The 5,725-nt window shown below is 31.7% G+C and overlaps 1 pseudogene; it reads right to left on the minus strand.

Annotated features, from left to right (window-relative positions):
* Nucleotides 1-313: 313 nt before the first annotated feature.
* Nucleotides 314-1,233, minus strand: LOC149565000 (peptidyl-prolyl cis-trans isomerase CYP37, chloroplastic pseudogene; annotated as a pseudogene).
* Between the last annotated feature and the right edge of the window lie 4,492 nt (nucleotides 1,234-5,725).

Raw genomic sequence — 5,725 nt, forward strand, 5'->3', positions numbered from 1 at the left:
ATGGAAGCTAAAAAGTTATTGGATTTACATTACTATTCGAAACTGAATAGACAACCAAAAATTGAAAGGTCATTGAAGTTGATTAAGTATTAATTAAAAGCTCATTTTTCAAATTTTGAATCATTTCTAATCATTCCTTCTTTCTTATGAGGATGTGCCCAACTCATAATAATAATTCTATTTAGATTGGAAGTTCTCCTGAGTATGTCGAATCAAAATATTGAAAGACTATGAAAATTATTCACAAAATACTCTTGTTAAATGAATAATATATTTCATTAAATGGCACTAATCTTCTTTAATATTATCATTCCTAGCTATTAGTAGTTTTGCAAAGTTCACTATTGTGTACCAATTTTATAAAGTTCCTTGTTGTGAGAGGAGTCAAAAAACCATCAAGAATGACCTTGATGGTAGTTGTTTTTCTATTTCCACCATTAGTTGAAATAGAAATCATTGAATTTTTAGCCTTCTCCACTATAAACTCTACATTGGCCCTTCCTATTAGCCTAGGAAGATCTTGACATTGTTGAGGTAGAGAATATGGTAAATTTGAAACCTATAAGAGTTCCAATTGTGCAATAGTTTCCCATACAGAGGAAAGATTCTTAGACACCTTATCTGAATCTTTTTTGCTTTATAGATTCAAATAGAGATTAAATTCCTCCCTCATCATTAATAAGGTAGTTGTATAGTTATAATCCCTTTTCTTTCATATCCAATGGGATAGAACCTACAATGAGTTGCTACTCCTTGGTTGCTATCTAAAAAGTATGGTTTTTGTTGAGGGAATCTTAGCAAGTATAAAGAATTGTGCGTGCTTTTCATGATTGGATTTGCAGGAATAGCTCTTCTAAGTACAACTTCTCCTATTCGAGGAACCTTTGTATTGGGTGAGTAAAGTAGCACATTTGTCGGGAAAATAAAACATTTTCAGATATCATTCAAAGGAAATGGGGTTGTTTGAAGAATGATTAGAACTATAGAAAACATCCCTATTAAGTTGTCTACATCACAAGAAAAATTGACACATAAAATCTTAAACTGAAATTCTTTGATCCTTTTTGTTCCTTGAGAGATTGTGGAGTTGATAGACCTACAATTGCAATTGACTTGGAAGGTAATTGTCTTCTTATCTTGTGTTTGCAACTGTCTCAAACTCATGAGAAGTAGCAGATGAAATTAGGGGTGCTATCATATGAATGAGACTAATGGTGAAAACAATGTAGCCATTTTGAAGCCCAAACTCAAAATGTCTTGAGCTTTAACCACTACAGATAAGGCCCATGGAAACCACAATTAACTTTTTAGATGCCCTTTGCCAGGCCTCAAACATAATGGTAAAACAAGTTTAGAAAATCATTGCATTATTTGACAATGGTAGCAGAAATGAAAATGATGTACATATCACTTCATCTTTTTCTAAGAACATGTGATTAAGTTATTGTTGCCCCTATCACTTCTACTTCCACCATTGCTTAGGATAAGTTGATCCATTAATTATTAAACATTTGTGAGATGAAGTTTCATTGAATTGAATGGATGAGTAGAATCAATAATCCATCATGCAATATTATTTTAATTTGAAAGATTGATTATCAGTTTCATATCAAGTTAAAAGTCCAATGTTGATTTTTGAGGAAGAAAGCCACTATAAGAAAACCTTCATATTGGGATAAATCTATACCTCTGAAACAAGATCAAACTTGGCTCTGATACCACTAGTTTGAATCATTTTGTTAATTCAAAGGACAATACTGAAAGAAGAAATAATAGTATTATAAACACATAATAAACAATATCAAGAATTCAATTTCTTCATAATATTAACTAAAATTTTGTACAATTGTGGACAATCTTGTAAGTGAGATGTATGCCTGCAAATCAATACAATTTGGACAAACCCGTGGAGGAGTTGTGTGTCTGACCTCATAAAAGTTGGGCTATCCCATGAATGACATGTATGACCATGAACTCTATAGGGGTTAGGCAATCCCATGGTTGAGATGTCTGCCCATGATCTTCATATATAAAATCTCATACAAATTGGCAATCTCAACAAATGAGTTGTCTCTCCATATCATTTTCCCTTTCTAAATTTGACTTGAGCCTCTTTATACATCTTCATGGAAGTTAAAAAGTTATTGGATTTACATTACTATTAGAAACTAAATGGACAACCAAAAATTGAAAGGTCATTGAAGTTTATTAAGTATTAATTAAAAGCTCATTTTTCAAATGTTGAATCATTTATAATCATATATTATCCTACTAGTTGAGTTGGCTCCTAATTTAGCAGTGATTCAACTACCTTTTATAATGCTAGAAAGCCTAGGGATCAACTACAAACCATTATAGCTATTCTACAAATCATAACAAAAGGACCAACTAACAAGAAATTAAAGTCTTCTCCACTTTTACCACTACAAAATTCAAGTAGGTTTACCTCAAGAATTTGAATCTATACTTTTGTAATCAAGATTTATAACACAAATTCTAGTAAAAATAGATTTATGAGCCTTTCTCTTCTAATCAAAAGATATTAAGCTATGGCAACTAGCTAATTTACCAAAACCCTAAGCCTTATTGAATTAAGTGCAAGATAACACTTTCATGCTTAGTTAACATAAATATAAAGATTGATTGATAATTGTATTCTACATCATGTAAAAAATTCCACTTAGATTAATTCTCAAGGATGGCCAGTACCTTATCCATTGGGCTATAACTAACATAAACCACACACCTACTTCTGATCCTATCTCAACACATTGTGTAAGGACTTATCTATATTCATATTCAAATCTCATACTTATTATATCTTCACTTAAAACCATAGTGTTCTTTCACTTTGCATTAAGCATTTACATAATCCATTAGATTATTAGCAAAAGAAAATTGAAATATAATTCAAAGAGAATTACAACTGAAATTCAATAAACTTTTCTATCAAAATTTTAGAGAACAAAATAGGAACAAGAGAAGGGACAAGATTTAGGATGAAATTAGCTCTAAGTATTTGTAATCATTTACTTTGAAGTGTATAAAATTTAGTGATTATCTCAGTCATAATTACTCAAAAGACCAACAATTGTAACTTAGTATTCAATTTTGAAATTGATTTATAGTCTGCATGGATTGACTCAAAATTTACATATGCTCATACAATAAAGAAATTTTGACCATCCTCTAGCATTGGGAACTCACTTATATAGTCTAAGATGCAACAAGCTATGGGCATAGAGGGAAAAATATAGTTGTCCTAAAAACAAAAGACTTACAAAAGCACAAAAACTATTATAACCAAAAAAGAGAAAAAAAAAATTTCTTGCTTGCATCTCTATAACAAAATGGCTTTATCATTGATTTTCTTGTGGTGGGGCCAGTTTTGTTACAGCAACTTCTTATTGATCCGCTACATCTGATGATTAGCCTTGCAACATTTTTTGATCTCCAAGCTATGGGACCACCTAATTGGTATATGGTGTGTCATTCTCTAATATCTAAACATTAATCATAATTGGTTGATCATTTGTTAGATCATCAGTTTGAATGGCCATATCCACAGTTGTAGTTGGTTGCTCTTTTTCTCTCTCATCTATCTGAACTTCTTTATCAAATATTTGCACCTTTTTAGTGTCATTTTCTTTGTCAACACTAATTTTTTCAACTATCATCTGCAAAAACTATGTTGCTGGTGAATAATCTACTATCCATTTGTCAAAAAGTGTATCATCAAGCCAATTGAAACTTAATATTGCTTATTCTTTCTTCAGTACCTCTTTTCCTATTCTCCTTATTTCAAAAAAATCTTGCTTGAAAGAATTAAAAATAGTTGTATCTATACAACTTCCTCGATAGTTCTAGAAAACTAGATATATTTTTCATCATTTACTACTTTATTAAGCCTAATTCTCATCGATTCATTTAGTTCTTTGGCCCATTCTTCCTTTTCTCTTATTTGATTCATGACTCCAAGTGCATGTGGAAAGAGATCAATTTTTTTGCCAAGGTACTTCAGGAAGAAATTATTTATCTTTCTCTACAAAAAATTTCTCATATGATCAAAATCTAAGAGATTAGTAGCTCGGTCAAAAGTTCTTTCAACTTGTTCATTGTAAAAATCAATGACATGCCAAAAAAGGGATGCAATGGCATCATCCTTGCTAATCCATTTGTTCAAAATTGGCCTTAAAGTTACCTCATTATTTATTAATTAATTCCATATCTCTAATGATTTTGACAATTCCAAATAAAGTGATGGCCAACCTACCTTATCTACTAGATAAAAAATTGTATCTCTTATTCTATCTTCATGCTCGATACCTAATTGCACATGTAGTGACCATATTTTTAATTTTTCTTCTTGAAGTTCCTCAACTAAATAGAGTTGTTGTTCTTGAGGAGTAATTGAGATTTGTACAATGGGAATGATGTTAAAAGGTGGTACTGGGGGAGGGGTAACAATTCTGAGTGGGCTAGATTGTCTGCCTACCTTTCTTTTCCCAAAATATTTCTCCAATTGTGTAATTTTGCTTTACAATTGGTGTACCTTCTTCCCTTTCTCTTCATAAGCTTCCAAAAAAATTTCAAATTTTTCATTTAGATTTTTTTTTTTGTCCTTGGTTCCTACCACAACACCAAATTCATCCACTTCTTTATTCATTAGAGCCATTTTTTCATTGTCTACTTCTTTAACTCTATAGACCATGAGACTTATTGTATGCTCAGAATCAAAGACTTCTTGAATTCTGGCCTTTTCTCTTTTTTGGATGGACTACATTACCAAGGCTTTATGGTCATCACTATATTTAACCCCTTTATGGGCTTGCATAAACTCATTCTCAATTTTAAATTGTGTCTCCTTTTGCTTTCTGACTATATCAAAAACCATTGCATTAGCAATGTCTCATTCATGTAGTATCATAATTCCTGAGTCTTTTAAAAATTTCCTCCCCCCCTTAGTGGTTATATGTCCAAATTCTTCCATTAGACTAGACTTGACCTCTTCTTCAATATCAGAGTCTCTCCTACCATGTTGCTTTGTTTTGATCTTCTTACATCTTGTCTCAAAAATGCCTATATTGTTTCTCCACAAAAATTGAATAAATACTCTAGACTTGACAAAACTTTCATCATCCAAAAATTTCTTGGATCCCTATTCCACCCTCAATTTCTCTTCCCTTAAAGTCCCCTACAATAAGAGCTAATTATGGCATTGGGGGCTCTATAGGAACTCCTTCCTCTATCTATGTTGTAGTTATGACAATATTATCTTCACTATCCATCTATTTTAATTGTACCCTCAAGGTGTCTTTATCATCTATGCAGATAGGGGTTTTTGAAGGGGAATAATATTCAACCCTAGAAGAGGAACCCTGTTCTAATTTATGCTTCTTTGTAGCAGGTGCAATAGGTGGACTCTCTAAAAGTTGTCTCTTATAAAGAGGCATAGGTTTTACACTTCTTGCCACAACATAACCAAGAATTTTCTACAGTGTATACTAGCCAACCTTTTTTCTACCTTAATAGCCTGCTCTAGATATGTATGAGTCAAAATTTCTTTGTTCTCATTTAGAGTTTTCCTAAACCTAGAAAAATTGTTCATAAGCATGTCTATTTTAGAACCCCAATATTTTTAATCAGCAAGGGGATCATATTTTAGCTCAAAAGAATTAACAAATTCAAGAACCCTACTATACACTTCCTATTTCTCTTTCCTAAC

The sequence above is a fragment of the Cupressus sempervirens genome, chromosome 3, assembly GCF_028749045.1.
Source record: "Cupressus sempervirens isolate cs-2001-9-10 chromosome 3, ASM2874904v1, whole genome shotgun sequence".
Lineage (NCBI taxonomy): Eukaryota > Viridiplantae > Streptophyta > Pinopsida > Cupressales > Cupressaceae > Cupressus > Cupressus sempervirens.